The sequence below is a fragment of the Tupaia chinensis genome, unplaced genomic scaffold (genome assembly GCF_000334495.1).
Source record: "Tupaia chinensis unplaced genomic scaffold, TupChi_1.0 Scaffold139677_1, whole genome shotgun sequence".
NCBI lineage: Eukaryota > Metazoa > Chordata > Mammalia > Scandentia > Tupaiidae > Tupaia > Tupaia belangeri.
In genome coordinates, this window is record NW_006199558.1 from 1,879,227 (window position 1) to 1,896,781 (window position 17,555).

The 17,555-nt window shown below is 36.7% G+C and overlaps 1 long non-coding RNA gene across 1 annotated transcript in view; it reads right to left on the minus strand.

Moving 5' to 3' along the window:
* Window positions 1–430: 430 nt before the first annotated feature.
* Window positions 431–17,555, minus strand: part of LOC102496502 (uncharacterized) — a 20,468-nt gene continuing 3,343 nt past the window's right edge. The window contains exons 2-4 of the long non-coding RNA XR_336531.2: window positions 17,354–17,409; window positions 10,194–10,308; window positions 431–585 (exon numbers count right to left, since the gene is read on the minus strand). This is a non-coding gene — a long non-coding RNA (uncharacterized LOC102496502). The remainder of the gene's footprint in view (window positions 586–10,193; window positions 10,309–17,353; window positions 17,410–17,555) is intronic.

A 17,555-nucleotide genomic window follows, 5' to 3' on the forward strand; every position in this document is an offset into this window, starting at 1 on the left:
AAATCTCTCAAAAAAAAAAAAAAAGATACATGGAGGGGGCGGAGAGGGGGCAAAGTTAAATTTTAACATTACTATGTATTTGATTAAATGATTTGTACTATTTTAAGAGCTAAAATTACGAAAGAAAATAACATATGGTGAGATGTACTATAACAGTGGTTAAAGAACATACTGTATTTCTTTGTATGTTTTTTATAAATAGGTATTATTATGTGTTTCTAATTCCTCAGAGTCCAGCATATTCAAAAAAGACAGTCTCTAAATATCATACATATGTACTTATATAATCAGTCTTTGCATAAAAGAATGTTTAATTTTCAAGACATAAATTATTAGGCTGCCAAAAGAATCCATCTACATAACACTGTGTTTATGTCGAAGTTTCATCAGTCATGTGATGTTCAGTTTGGTAAGGAGTCCATATGTTCAGCCTGGGTTAGAAAGTATACAACTAGAGCTGCCAGAATAGAGATTTATGTTTCCATCCACTGGCACAATGGACTGCCAAGTATCTTTGCTAAATCTTTGTTTAGTCCCTTCTTTGATGTTGTAGCAGTGCAATATTCTTTATTTGGAATGAAATATCTGTAATACAGAAATACATAGTGAGCACAATCCTTTCTAAACTATTCAAAGGCATTCTGTTGTTTTGTGAAGCCCTGCTATGGAACCAGAGATAGTATATGCTAATTATTTGCTTCTTGGCAAATCACTCTTCAGATGATCAGATTCTGTCATTCAAAAACTCAGTGAGACCTATTAAAAGCTGATAATCTTTTCCTTTGATGTAAAAAATAGTAATCAATTTGTTCAAAATTTTAATTCTTGGGGCCAGCATGTGGTGTGGCAGTTGAGGCACTGGACTTCCACATGGCTGACCACGGTTCAAGTTCAAGATCTAGTGACTTGCTTTTTCACTTTCCCTCTCTCTCTGTCTCTGGTGAGAGCACATACTCTCTAGCAAATTAAAAAAAATAATAATGATAAATAAAATTGGGTAAATAATTTTAAAAATTCTTCTAAATACAACATGAATAATACTATGAATAATATCTATCCTGAAGAGCTGGAGTATTACAAAAATATTTTTTTTATCTCAATCAATATGCCAGATTTAAATATCCTTGAACCTGAGCAAATGTGCAAATCTTTTAGAAGAAACATAATTACTAACACAACCTACTAATTTTGAGAGATTTCTATTTTTTTACCATTTCAATTATTTTAAAATATATTCACAGAATTGTATAACCATCACCAAAATTCAAATTAGAATATTTTTATCAACCTAAAAGGAAGACTTGTACATATCAGCAGTTACTTCCCACTTTGCTTCAACTCTCCCACATTCTTGACCCTAGGCAGTCACCAATATATTTTTGTTTCTATGAATTTGCCTATCCTGGACATTTCATAGGGATGGAATCATATGCGATTCTCTGTGACTGAATGATTTCACTTAGCATAATTTGCTTAATCCTTGTTATAGAATATATATCAGAATGTCAATTATTTTTATCATCAAATAACATTCCTTTGTATGAATATATTATCTACTAATTTGTCACCTGATATTCATTTGGATTATTTCTGTTTTATGGCTATTATAAATAATGCTGCCATAAACATTCATATAAAAATTTTTCTTTGAACATAGATTTTTATTTCTTTTATTTCTCTAGGTATGGAATTGCTGGTTTATATAGCAAAGCTATCAATTTTTTAATCTATAGAGGAACTTCCAGTTTTCCACAGTGACAGCATCATTTTATAATCCCCATAGCAGTTGCATATGATTTTAAATATCAAAACATGTCCTATTCTTGTAATTTATAAAAACTTTTCTTTTCTTTTCTTTTCTTTTCTTTTCTTTTCTTTTCTTTTCTTTTCTTTCCTTTTCTTTTCTTTCTCCCCCTCCCCCTTTGGCTATAGGACATATGTACTTGGAAAAGGGAAAGTGAGAAATTAAACCCGTAAGGGGGATGGCCATGCTACCATCCCTTCTTTTCCCAGGATTTTGGGCACACACACACACACACACACACACACACACACACATATGCCCATTGTGTTTTTCATGCCACTGGATCTTGGACTCAACCCGTGCAGTTGGTATGTGGGATCCAGCATCTTAACCACCATGCCACCTACTGACCCTGAATTTCTACATTTAATAAAATAATATTTCCTAGTCTTTGAGTAAAATTTAAATGAATGGACTTTCCAATTATTTGAAAATTATAGCTTAGAATCCAAAATATTACATGATAATTTATATTTAGAAGACTGGTTTATATTATTTACTTTTCAAATAAGGGATTTTTTTTCTCTATTACATATTTTGTTTATAAGTTGTATAAAAACTTCCAAACAGGGGCTGGCAGGTGGGGTGGTGGTCAGGAGCGCTGGACTCCCACATGGCTGACTGCAGTTCGAGTCCTGGACCCAGCGGCTTGCTTTCTCACCTTCTTTCTCTCTCTCATTCTGTCTGTCTCTGGTCAAATTAAAATAAATAAATGGATAACGAAAATAAAGTTCAATAAAGAAAAAAAAAAAAACAAAACTTCCAAACAATCCATTACAGTCTACTTTTTCAATCACTGCATAACTGCATAATAAGCAATGCCTTCCTCTGGTCTCTCAGTAAATAAATGAGAAGTCCATTTAGTAAGAGAAAACAGAAAATTATAATTATGCACATCATTTATAATTTCCATTTTTTAAATAATTATTTTATTTAATTTTATTTATTTATTTTAATTTGATCAGAGAGGGAGAGAGAGAGAAGACAAGCCACCAGTTCTGAGACTTGAACTACAGTTGGCCATGTGGGAGTCCAGTGCCTTTAACCACCACACCACCTGGCAGTCCCTATAATTTCCATTTTTTAAAGAGGTTTTTGCTATTAGGTGTATGTGCTTCCTGAAGAAACAGAGATGGAGAGACAAAAAGCAAGCAATTATCACCTGGGGGCATGGCCATGCTATAATCCTTTATCTTCCATTTTTTTCTTTTTAATTGATTTATTTACACTCATTCACACTGTACATTAATACATTATACAAAATAAGATTTTCTATCCAGAATACACTGTATGTTGGCTCAATAAAGGATGTTACCATACATGTTATAATCAACAAATAATTTTCCATTTCTTGTTTTTAATACGTTTTGCTTTATTTTATTTTTCCTCCCCCTTGATTCCCTATCTCTCGCCCTCTGTCATTTCCAACCCCACTTCCACACTGTCTCAGGTATCTACAGTTGTTTTCCATGTCTTTTTTTTTTTTCAGATTTTATTGAATCATTACGTCTTAATTAATTTAAAAACTTTCAATAGCAAGCACAGCTGATACATACATATCTATGAACATATGCCTGACTTAAGACATAAACCTCAGTGAGTAATATGAACATACTATAAAGTAGCACATAGCTGTGGCTATATAGCTTACTGTAGTCATTAAATAGGTATTTTTTAATGCAGTTTTTAATTTCAAGAAAAACAATTTGGTTTGTTTTTGTTTTATAGAGGTGTTCACTATAGAGCACTTGCACTCACCAGGAAGACAGAGAGAGACAGAGAGATAGAAAGCAAGAAATCCCCCCCTAGGGGGGATGGCCACACTGTAATCCCTTCTCCTCCATTCTCCTCTACAGATCTTGGGCACGCATGCAAACATGTCCGGCATGAGACCAGGTCCAGGACAACTACATGGGAGTCCAGCAACATAGCCATTATGCCAACTGCTGGTCCCCAGTTTTAGTTTTTGTTTTTTTTTTCTTCTTTTTTTGGAGAGGTTTTTGCTATAGGACGCGTGTGCGCGCCAGACAGAGAGATAGAAAGTGAGAAATCACCCCCCAGGGGGGATGGCCACGCCGCAATCCCTTCTCCTCCATTCTCCTCCCAGGATCTTGGGCACGCACACACACGCGCCCAGCGTGAGTTTTAAGCCGCCAGGACTTGAACCGCAGTCGACCACATGGGAGTCCAGCGACATAGCCATTACATTAGCTGCTGGTCCCAATAGAGCAAATCTTAACATGATTTAAACTCAGCTGTTGTCCCCAACTTTTGGACAATTCCAGCCAGCCTCTTGGTCAACTCGTCCTCTTAGGTTGGCAGAACAGAAAAATTGAGGTGTTCAGTAAAAGGAAAGTGTCCTATACAAAATATAAGTGAGAGAGTGAGGTACAGAAACCATCGGTTACATTCTAAAGTTTGTCTGTATTTACACAGTTAAAAAGGAAGGATGCTGGTGACTGACTAAAGCTTAGTTGCTATGATTGGCTGTAACTTACCAACCAACTCAGATAAACAGCATGTACGATTTTGACTTGTAGGAATCAAAGTATGGGAGTACAGCGGCTGTTTTAGGCCAAAATAGTTTAACAAAAGACTATTTTGAGGATAATTGATAAATGTAGAAAACTATGTGTTCTAAAATAATGTGTTAACTACATGCCCTTCATTCATTTATTTTATATGAATTTTTATAGAAAAGCAAATTATTTATCAAAAATAAAATTTAGGTGTCAGTTTGCTCACTGAATTACTTGCAAATAGCCAGTAATTTTATTTTTCTCTTCACTAGAAGTTCAGAAATTATGCTTTATTTTTGCTCCGTTTACCTGTTTCACACCAAAAAGTTCAGTAATTGAATGCTTAAGCCCTAACTGCTTATGATTAAAATGTTGTTTAGTTAAGTTCCGTGATTTTCAGGAAGCTAAAAAATAAATGTAATCTTATACCAATAAAATACTGTAGTCATGCATTACTTACAAATGGGAATATGTTATGAGAAATACATCAATGTGCAAGTATCATGGAATGTTTTCATACAAAGACTAGATGGTATATCCTACTATACACCTAAGCTATATAGTTTAACCTATTGCTCCTCGGCTACAAATTTTGCAACAGTGTTTACCGGAAACTATATAACACGATAGTAACTATTTATGTATCTAAACATAGAAAAAGTATAGGAAAATACTGTATAAAAGATGTTTTTAAAATAGTACACCTATATAATACACTTTCTGTAAACGGAGCTTGCAACTCAGGAAGGTGCTCTGGGTGAGTCACTGAGTGAGTGATGAGTGAATGTAAAGGCTTAGGACATTACTGTACACTATCAAAGAACTTATAAATACTGTATCTTAGGCTACAGTCAATTTACTTATTTATTTTTAAGGCCTTTGCCATAGGACAAATACTCTCATCAGAGAGAGAGGGACAGTGAGAGGGAATGTGAGAAATCATCCCTCAGGGGGGATGACCATTCTGTAGTCCCTTCTCCTCCATTCTCCTCTTGGGAATTTGGTCATGTATGCACACTCACCCAGCATGATTTTCAAGTTACCAAATCCAAGACTCAAACTGTGATCAGCCATGTGGGAGTCTAACTCCTTAACCACTATGCCACCTGGTAGCCCTAACACTAAATTTGTTTTAAAAATAGTAAATTGACCTTAGCTTACTGTATATTTTTTCTCTATAATTTCTTCAATTTTTAAAAATTTTTTACTTTTTTGTAGTAGCACTTAGCTTAAAACACAAACACATGGTACAGATGAACAAAAATATTTTTTCTTTATATCCTTATTCTATAAGCTCTTTTCAATTTAAAATAAATTTAATTTTTAGTTCAACCTGTTACATAGTCAGTAGTGTGCCATACTATGAAGCTGGAAGCCACATGCCTATCCTGGTTCAAATCACTGGTCAGGTCACCCTGAAAACAACCCATGTATATGTATGCATGCCCAGGATACTGGAAGGGGATCGTGATACGACTGAGCCCTGTGGAAGGCTCTTCTCTCTCCCTCTGCTTCTCTCTCTCATATATACACATATACTCTATCATGAATTTATTTTATTATTTTATTTTATAAACTTTTTTGTTAAAAATTAAGATACAAATACACACATTGGCCTAGGCCTACATAGGGTCAGAATCATCATATCACTGTCATTCACTAACATATAATTGTCCTACTGGAAGGGCTATGACAAACAAGTCTATATGAGATTAAATCAGGCACAAGAGAAAATTATGCAATCAAGAGATATAGGAAACAGATGTAGGAGGCTGCTGCTGGCATGACATGGCATGCTGGGGTTTTTGTTGTTGTTGTTCTCTATTTGTTAGGTTTTTGCCATAGGGAGCCTGTGCTCACTGGAGAAGGACAGAGAGAGAGAGAGAGAGAGAGAGAGAGAGAAACAATGAGAGGGAAAGTAAGAAATTACCCAGGGGATGACCATATCACAGTCCCTTCTCCATTTTCCTCGTGGGATTTTGGGCACACGTGCACATGTGCCTGGCCTGAATTTCAAACTGCCAGGTCTGAGACTCAGACTGCAGTCAACCATGTAGGAGTCCAGAGCCTTAACCACCATACCACCTGCTGGCTCCAACATACTGTTTTGCACTAAGCGTTTTTTTAATAAGTAGAAGGAACACACTCTAAAATAGTGATAAGTGGTATGATACAGTAAATACCTGAACCAGTAACATAGTTATTCATTATCATCACCAAGTATGAGGTACCATACTGTACATAGCTGTAACTGCTATGCTATTTTCTGGCAGAGCAGCATCATCACAAACATGTGAGTAATGTGTTGCACTGTGATGTTATAATAGATACAATGTCACTAGGCAAAAGGAATTTTTCAGCTCCAATATATCATATGGAACCATCATGGTATATGCATTCACTCATTGATGGAAATGTCATTATCCAACACATGACTATTTTATGTAACAACTTGTACTGTTCTTGTGCCTAGAATAACTATACTCAATGCCCCTACTCCCCAAAATAAGGCACTAAGCACACTTGTTTTGATAACTTATTCACTGAAGAAATATTTTCCAAATGTCTACCAATTGCCAGGTTTGGAACTAGTAGCAGAATCTATGAGAACTAAAAATCTCTTTCATTCTTCTTTTGATCCTGTACAACTTACAGAGGGCACTCTTATTACTTCTAAGATTTCCAGCCCTTCAGTTCCTCAGGATCCTGAATGTCCATATGTATGCCCAGAATATTTTCAGGCCAATCTGAAGGTCCAAACCCATGGTCAGCCATATGGCTTCCAGTCTTGCAGAGTACTTCCTTCCTACTATGCCACAGTGGCTGGGTCAACACTGGAATTCTTATATACAACTTACCATTTTTTCTTTTTTATTTACCTTTATGTATTTATTTATATTTTAATTTGACCAGAGAAGGATAGACTGAGAGTGAGAGAGAGAGGGAAAGTGAGAAAGCAAGCCACCAGGTCTAGCATCCTTGACCACCATACCACCTGCTGGCCCCACAACTTACCATTTCTTTTTAAAGAATTATTTTATTTAACTAACTTACTTTCTTCCTTTCTCTCTCCCTCTCCCCCTTCTTTCTTTCCTTTCCTTTCTTTTTTTCTTTTCTCTTTTCTTTTCTTTTCTTCCCCCTCCCCCTCTCTTTCTTTAAATTTGACCAGAGAGGGACAGAACAAGAGAGAAAGAGAGGAAAAGTGAGAAAGCAAGCTGCTAGGTCCAGGACTTGAAGTGTAGTTGGCCATGTGGGATTCCAGCACCCTTATCCACCACGCCACCTGCTGGCCTACAATTTATCATTTTTATAAATTATCAGCATAGAGGGTATAAAATAACTATGTTGCCCAAGAATACAGATTTTATTTGAATGCCTGCTGCTAACTTGCAATCATTGTTTTTCTGCTACTTTCTACTCATATAGCATTATATGCAACAATAGTTTATAGAAGAGAAGTAAATAAAAATGCATTACCAGCTTAATAAATCATGGTATAACTAATTTGTAATCTAATAACTCCTCTCCTGCCTTATAAATCTAATACATTTCTAGTATCTACTAATCTTCTCTCCAAATGATTAAACTCTTATTTTCCCCTCAGTGAATTTCCTCTCAATTACTGTTGTTTAGGGTTCTATTACCTCTAACCACAAGTCTTACCACTCCTCCTAAATAGCCCTCCTCTCTCTATTCTTACCTATGTTTTTGTCAGAGTAATCTTCCTGAAGAATATATCTAGGCTTGCCCTTCAAATGAAAAAAACAATCTCCAATGACCATTCTGTGACTGGTATGGCCTAACTCTTTGGTTTAAAGTTTAGAAAGGTTACAACTCTTATTTTTCTCAATAAACTGTATCAGGAAGAACTGTTAGTTTAATAGGAAGACCAATGTTTTTCTCTCAAGGCCTCTCCTCTCCCACTGAATAAAGGATCCCATAAACATGGGAACTTAATTTAAAAGCCAATCCTCCTTCCAAATGCTTTGAAATGATAAAAGTTCACAATAATATGACCAGTTTTTCAGCAGCCCTAACACAAAGAATATCCAAAGTAGGTCCACCATGCCAGAGAGACAAATGAGGAGAGTTTTGGCTATACCTACAGAATGCACCAGCACTAGGCTTTCCTCCCATCTCTATTCAAACTCTGATGTTAATAAGTCCAGGTTACTATTCCAGACCCCCTTTCATGTTGAAGTTCTCATGGGGCCCGTTCCTGCTATACACTTGCTTGAGACATTCATAGTCTAATAAGTAGGTTTTAAAAAAAGATCCAATAGGTAAGTTTTTAAAATGTCTTTCCATCCAGGAGGTTCCTTGTCCTCTAAACAACTGAGATCACAAAGTCAAGTCAGAAAATTAGACATGACAACAAAGAATTTCAGCATGACTAGTGCTTATAGTAGAGGTGTATCTATGAAGTAGAAGAGGCACAAGGAAGGAATAGTTTATTTTGTTTAGGAAAGTTAAAAAAAAAAAAAACCCTTGTCAAAGTTGGAACCTTATACTCAAAAACAAATAGATTGCCAAGTGGATATGGTTCAGGATAGAGTTGCAAAGGGGATGGGTATGGGACACTGTGGACATGATATAAGAAACTATAGATGTGAATCAGCATGATATGCTATGGAATGTTTGGAGAAGTAGTTTTATATGGATGGAGCATCAAGTAAGAGTGAGTTAGGAGGAAAGAGAATGATGAAGATTAGGCTACGAAGAAGCAAAAGTTTTCAAATTAGGAGACATGGAGGTATTTTAGGAACATGCATGTCTACAGTGTAAATATGTGCATCTTGCTGAAACAATTATTTTCACTTTATGATGAGAGAAGAATTTATGGTGATTCTTTTTTCTAACATCAAAAGTAAATTTGTATGCCTTTGATGATAAGTAAACTCACTAAACACCTACACTCTCTAGGAGGTCATCAGTGATATGGTAAATAATTTGTGGAAAGTGACACTGCATCCAAAGGTCAGATCATCCCAATCCTGTCATTATTTTACATCTTAAATCTTTTTAAAAATTCTTTTCTTAAGCATAAGTTGTAAATAGAAAAGCATTCACATTATAAGTGTGCATCTTGATGAAGTACAACAAAATGAGCATATCTGTGTAAACACTGTCCAGGTCAGGAAATAGAATACTGAGGTGGTGTGGTGGTTAAGACACCTAAATCCCCTATAACCAATTGCACGGTTCGAGTCTCACACCCAGGAGCATGAAAAACATGCAGGTGCATGTATGTGCTTTCTCTCTCTTTCACTGTATCTCTCCAGCAAGTGTGTATGCCCTATAGCACACATTAAAAAAAAAAATAGAATGTTACCACCTACTTTTTTTTTTGAGAGGTTGATCGCTATAGGGCGCATGCACTCGCCAGACAGACAAAGAGAGACATAGAGACAGAAAGTGAGAAATCACCCCCCAGGGGGATGGTCACGCTGCAATCCCTTCTTCTCCATTCTCCTCTTGGGATCTTGGGCACGCACACACACGCACCCTGCGTGAGTTTTAAGCCACCGGGTCCGGGACACGAACCACAGTTGACTATGTGGGAGTCCAGCGACGTAGCCATTACGCTAATTGCTGGTTCCCTTACCACCTACTTTTAAGAAGTCTTTGCTATGTGCCAGACACACTGAAATACTTCATATAGATTTTGTGACAGACTAGGTATGGGATGGTAAGAGTAGTCAGAAATCAATGTCAGAAATTCAAGTTCTTTAACAAGATATACAAGACATTATCAAAGTCCTTTCCCAGTCTCTTCTGTATTTGCTTCCTTCACAAAACTTTATGTTCTACTTAAGTGACAATTTACTTGCCATCTCCTTGATACACATTCTGATTCTCTCTTTCCATACCTTGCTTATGCTGTTTCTTCCTGAATATCCCCCTTTCTCAGCTCCTTCCTTTGCTGTGCTTTTCCTGGCACACACAAGCTTAAAGTCTTTTTTCAAGATCCGGCTTCAATATCCTCTTTTCCATGATAAAAAAAAAATTTAAAAATCACTTTTTCAGACATTTCCACAGCACTTTATATATTCTCCTGCTATAACTCTTATCTTTTCCTACATTATATCATTGCTATTTTAGTTTATTAGTTTGTTGCAGATAGGTTTACTCATACATCATTTATATCTGTTTGCTAATGAAATAGCATCTTAGAGAAATATCATCTTAAAGCAATAATTATTTCATATGCATCATTTTATCAACCATCAACCACCAACCAACACTTAAACTCCCTGTTTTTTATTTTTCCTTTTCCTGTTTTTTTTTTTTTTCCCTGTAGGGCACATGTGCTTACCAGAGAGACAGAGAGAGAGAGAAGGAAAAAGAAAGATAAAGTGAGAAAGCATGGTGATTAAAAGTGCTAGACTCCTACATGTCCGACAGCAGTTTGAGTCCCAGACCTGGTGACTTGCTTTGTCCGTTTCCTCTCTCTCTCTCATTCTGTCCCTCTCTGGCCAAATTAAAATTAATTAATAAATAAAATAAAGTTAAATTTAAAAATCTTTAAAATAAATAAATACATAAAGTAAAATATAAGATATAAAAGATTTTTTATTGCCAGAGAACATATAAACTCACCAGGTAGGCAAAGACAGAGATAGATATATATATAGAGAGAGAGAGAGAAAAGGCACTCTCCATTGAAGCATGGTTATGCCACATCCTTTTTCCTCCATTTCTCCATCCCATCAGAATTTGGGGCACATACATACATGTGCCTGGCATATTTTTCAAGCTGATTGCTCAGGGTTTAAACAGTAGCTGGCCATATGGGCTCCCTATGCACATCACTTAACTACTATGCTATGGGACCAATCCATATAAAAGATTCTTTGTAATAATGGCTTATTGGATTAGACTACATGACTTTTTTTTTTTTTTTCTTTTTTGGAGAGGTTTTTGCCATAGGGTTTTTGCACTCGCCAGAAAGACAGAGAGAGACAGAAAGACAGAAAGCGAGAAATCACCCCCTGGGGAGTAGCCACACAGCAATCCCTTCTCCTCCATTCTCCTCTCAGGGTATTGGGCACTCATGCACACACGCCTGGCGTGAGTTTAAGTCACCAGGTCCGGGACTCAAACCACGGTCTACTACATGGGAGTCTAGCGACATAGCCATTACGCTAACTGCTGGTCCCTAGTCTGTAACACTTTTATGGTCTTTTTTTCCTTTGTTTGTTTGTTTGTTTGTTTGTTTTGGAGAGGGTTTTGTTTTGTTTTGTTTTGTTTTGCTATTGGGCACATGTGCTCGCCAGAAAGACAGAGAGAGATAGACAGAAAGCAAGAAATCACCCACCAGGGGGATGGTCACACCACAATCCTTTCTCCTCCATTCTTCTCTTGAGATCTTGGACATGCACGCACATGTGCCCGGTGTGAGTTTAAGCCACCGGGTCCGGGACTTGAACTGCAGTTGACTACATGGGAGTCCAGCATGACATAGCCATCACGCCAACTGCTGCATAGAACTGTATGACTTTTATACCACAACAGAAAGTGCATTTAAATTTTTCAATATTCTCATAGGCAATAAAAATATATTATTTGTAGAGTGATAGATATATGGCTATTCAAACACATGTAACATACTCTGCCATTTAAAAAAATTATATATTCTTATCATCCATCAAGAACAAAATTTCAGGTAAAGCATGCTGGTTTTCATCACTACATGAGGACTCACAAAGTGGAAGCAAAGATTCTACCTGACTTATATTTTTAAAATGAGCCTTAGTTTGGGCTGCCCTTAAACACTAAGTATAAGACAATAAAAAAATCATATTATTTATGATCTTGAGTTAGCTATTCCTTTCTCAGGATTAGTAAATCATACAGATATTACAAAAATCCTTTATCTTTCCTGCACATTCTCATCGGTCTCACCTGTCTTCTCCAATGCCATCATACACAAATACACTCATTAAAGCAAAGATCAAAGTACATGTTCCAGTGCTGATCTAGTGCATTATAAAATGTTTGTGGAATTTAAGTAAATGGAAGAATAAATAAAGTGTATTTATGAAAAATGGAACAAAATTTTTTCTTCCCCTATCTTCTCTAGGATTTTAGTCCATAGTCTTTCTGAACTGTCTTAGTAAAATTATTTAGTAGGTGGCTCCTTGCAAAGAGAACTAATCTAGTCTTTGTTTTATATATAGCTACACATTTCATTTGAAGATACCTTAGATTGTAAGGAATTATTTAATAATAGGGAAGTATCTGAGGTAATATTTCTACTAGATACCATTTCATTAGATACCAAAATGTTTTTTCTTAATTAAAACTTCTAAAAGTGTTATAATATAAATTCTCATTTGAGTAAAAAGTAAACTTACCTTGCTAACTATACAGATGTTTGGTTTAGATTAGAGAATTTGAAATTAGTTATCTAACCCCTTTATTATGTCTTTGACAAAGAATGAAGTACTTGCAACTTTATTTGGCTGTTCTAAACAGTCATTTCAAAAGTGACTGTGACATACTTTCTTCAGGTATATATGAATCTCTGACAATACAGGTTATTTTGTTTTATCTAGACAGATTAATGTATAAGAGATACACTTTTGTAGGCTTGAAAAGAGAAATTTCTGCCCATTCCCAATTCATGGGGATATATATTTTCATTTCTTATTCAAGGGAAATGGTATGATAGTGTTAACCATACTTTAATTATTATTGTCACCCCACCTCCATCACAGGATGATCACCAATAATAAAGCAAACACAGCTTAAAAACAAAATAGAAATGTATAAAACAGAAAAACATGGTTTAAAGTCAAGCTAAATTTAGTACCTGAAATACTGATTGTTGAAGGTAGTGGAAAATTACTTTTCTCAAAATTATAATTAGTTTCTGCCCCCAAAGATTTTAATGCCTGGACACCCCTGAAGCCTCCTCCTCTTGGGACTGAGAAAAACACTTAAATGGGTGTATTAGTTATATAAACATAGCAAGTACCTGACAATTACTTTTAGGAATATTAAGTAACTTAAACTTAAGGCAAATATTTTACATTAAAAAGGTAAGCATTCTAATGGATTATAGGGAAAATCATGATAAATATTACATAGAAAAATACTCATGACTTTTCTGATGACCCAATATTTGTAATAATGGTGCATTTAAAGTTGTTTCTATAGAATCTACTGTCTATTTAAGAATAGATACAAGTTATTTGTCTTGTATTTTCTCTGTATTGCATAGTGCCTTTGAAACTATCACTTGGGTCAGCTCTGGTGCAACAGTAAATCACTGCTCAAGAGAAGCAGGTCCCCACATGGTGATTATGGGTTTGAATCTTCTACCTGGTCAGCCTAAAACATGCTGGGCATGTGTGCGAGTGCCCAAGCTCCGACAGGACGGAGAACTGCAGGAAGGAGTCATGATATGACCAGATTCTATAGAGGATGCTCTTGTCTCTCTCTGTCTCTGTCTCTCACTCTCTCATGCTTGTGCATATACTGCATCATGAATAAAGGGAAATGCATTTTTTTTAAAAAAGCAACTATCATCGTGTTTTCGTGGAGGTCTGAGAGTTGTTTATGGAAATTAGGTAAATATTCTTAGGTAAATATTCATTCAAAAAAGTTACTGAGCTTCTGCTATGTGCCAGACATTGTTGTAGATAATGGATATAGAGCATCATACAAGACTGGTATTGTTCTCAGTTCCTGGGACTACCAACAGGAAAGAAGAAGGTGGTAGTAAGTGACAGCACAAATTAAACAACTACAAATCATGCTATGTAATGACAAGTGCTAGAAAGAAAGAAAAAAAAAGGCAGAGTAAGGAATAGAGAGTGATGGTGGAGAGGAAAGGGCAGGGTAAATATTTTAGATATTCAGGGAGGACATGAAGAAGTGATATTCGACTTGGGGGAAGAGATGTCTCTCAGAAGCAAAGGGACTACATGAGAGGACTAAGACATCATGGGCATAAACTAGAGGGACAATAGTCGGGGCAGTAAGAAGTGGTCAGGTTTGGATATATTTGTTAACAGGACTTGCTGATGTTTCATGTGTGGCATATGAGAATGACTCCCATGTTATTGCTCTGAACAAGTAGGTAAATTTGGTTGCCAATGAACACAAAGGGAAATACTGAGTGGAAGGCACAGTTTTAGGAGCTGTTTGAGATTCTTATTCTTACCTGCCATTCAGTTTTGGAGTTCAGGGAAGTGGTTATGGCTGGAGGCAAATTTAGGAGAACATAGGGTGTTTACATTCCCAGTACTTAGTGAGATTACCTAAGGAGAGAGCACAGATGAAGGACCTACAGGCCCAGCTGTGGTGGCGTAGGATGTAGGGGTGCTGCTGTGTAATGCTAGAGCCATCTGAGAAAGGTTTGGAATCATGTTCCAGATCTACCTGAACAAGAGGATGCTCACCGGTGTACTGTAATACTGGCTGGCTGCAGGGCTTTGGAGAAATTTGTGGAATTAAGATTGTGGATTCCCTATTGAGGATGCCTCTCTCTGTCTCCCTTAATAAAATGAATAAACTTGGAAGAAGAAAAAAAGCCCTAAGGAACACACCAACAAGAGAACATGAAAACCAGTGACAGGATTAAAATGGTCATGATAGAGGACAGGTGTAGAGAAGTACATGAAAGTCCTCCCAGAGAATGAAGCAAATTGCCCTGTGACTTAGAAAGGGGTGGAGATAGGCCTGAAGTTGCCCATAAAAGAAGTTCATGAAGAGGTTTGGACCTATGAACCCTGGGAATTCTTATCTAGGATTCATTCTAAGTGAACTTTGGGTTGTATTTTCCTTCTGACCTCCTCTTTCTAAAGTCTTGTGAAAAACTGTATCCTGCTTTATGCTGGAACGGATCAAAGTGACATGTGGGTTTCCTACAGTGTGGTCAATAAGTGAATATGTGTGGGACCAGAAGTTGGTGTAATGGCTATGTTGCTGGACTTCCACATAGTCAACCATGGTTCAAGTCCTGGATCCAGTGGCTTAAACTCATGTGGGGTGCATATGCGTGAATGCCAAAGATCCCAAGAGGAGATTGGAGGAGAAGGGATTACCAGCGTGGCCATCCTCCCTGGGGGGTGATTTCTCACTTTCTGTCTCTCTGCCTCTCTCTGTCTTCTGATGAGCACATGTGCCCTAGCAAAAACCTCTCCAAAATAAATAAATAAATAAATAAATAAGTGAACGTACGCTAGAGTAAGACATAGGAGACAAATTCCTGTTCCTTATGAGTTGAAAAATCAGTTAGAAGATGTATTAAGTAGTTTAGGTGAGAGATCACGAAATCACAAATAAGTACTAAAAATGGAAAAGAAAAAAATAGATTAAAAGGAGGTTGGTAGGTAATCATAAGGAAGATAGAGAAAAACTTTTCTTTTTTAATCGCCAGAAAGCACATGTGCACTCCAGAGACAGAGAAAGAGGGCGACAGAGAAAGCACTACCCTCATGGGGGATATGGTCAAGCATCAAGAAAAGCATAGCAGAATGCATCATGACTTTCCTAATAACCTAATATAATCCCTTTTCCTCCATTTCTCCATCCTGTTGGGACTTGGAGGCATGCATGCACATGCACCCGATGTGCTGTTCATGCTGCCAGCAATTTGAAACGCTGTTGGCCATGTAGGATCCAGCTCCTTTAACCACTAGGCCACGGGGATGGCCCAGGAAAAATTTTTAAACAGTTCTGGAATTTCCCCTAGGATCTATTGAATAAATTACCATTAATCACAATAAGAACTACAGGAGGACCATGTCTTAGCAGAGATGATGATGAAATAATGCAATGGATTAAATGTTTTATGTCCCCTTGAACTTCACGTGTTGAAATGCAAATCTCCAAGGTAATAGTATTAGAAGTGGGGCCTTTGAGAGATGATAAGATCACGGGAGAAGTGCCAGAAATGGAATTAGTGCCCTTATTAAAGTGGACTGAGAGACCCCCTTGCCCTTTCCACTATGTTAGGACAGAGTGAGTAGGTGTTATTTATTTAAAAATGGGTCCTCATCACACACTGAATCTGTCAGTGCCCTGATCTTGAACTGCCTAGCCTCCAAAACTTTGAGAAATAAATTTTTGTTGTTTATAAGCTACCCAATTTATAGTATTTTGTTATAACAGCCCAAATGGACTAAGATAGTTGATAATTAAGTTTTGAACTTACTGGGGATTTGGCAGAAGAGTTCAAGAAGTTGGAAACAGTACCCAGCTCACTAAAACTTTCAGACTATACAGTTATGCAGCATAGAATAAATTACTGTGAGTGTAAATGGTACTGATACACCTCTTCAAAAACAGAAGATGCACCATTTTTATCATTTCAGGCTTAAGAAAAAAATGTCCTTTATCTAGCACATCCTTTCTTGTCACTGGAAATTAAAATCTCCTCTTTTGGATATGCTTGAACATCTTGTAATTTTGTGCCTCCATGTTTTGCAAACTCTTGTTTATACTTGTAATTCTGTTCCCTCATCCCTGTCTGAGTTCTCTTAATATGCAACTTAAAAATGACATTTCTCTGTTAAGCTACCTTGACTCTATCAGATATAGTTTATACATGCCTTGGACTTGATAATAAATTCTATTTTCTATCTATAAGCCTGTTGAATATTAGGAATCATGGGCTTGTCTGTGTGTCCTTCATCTCCACTAGACTAGTTCTTTCAACTAGTGACTATACCTTCTATTTATCCAGAACTTCCAATTTGAAGTGGGGTACTTTGAAAAAGAAGTGTGTGTGTGTGTGTGTGTGTGTGTGTGTGTGTGCATGCGCACACACGCATGTGTAGTGGCAAAGGTCAGTTAGGACATTAGTTTCAATGTGAGCATGCATAACTCATGCATATCACAGAAAATCACTGAAAGGAAGAATGTTACAGGCATCAGATATGACATGGATCCTGTATTTAATACAAAGAGAGAAATAAGGCCCAGTCACAGTAACACACACTGGTAGATACTGCTACTTGGTCATCTCATGAGTTTGATTCTTAACCCACTCTAAAAAGCTGGGCCTGGTGGTGCTCACCTGTAGTACCAACTACTTGAGAGGCTGAGTCAGGCAGATCACAATTTAATAAGACCCTATACATAAAAGAAAGTGGGGAGAGAATAAGATAAATTACCATTGTTGTTAATGCTCAATCATTAATTACCTGAAGTATTTATTAAAAATGTAGATCATTGGACCCTCTCCTGATTCTGACTTGGGATGTCTAGAATGAGAACCA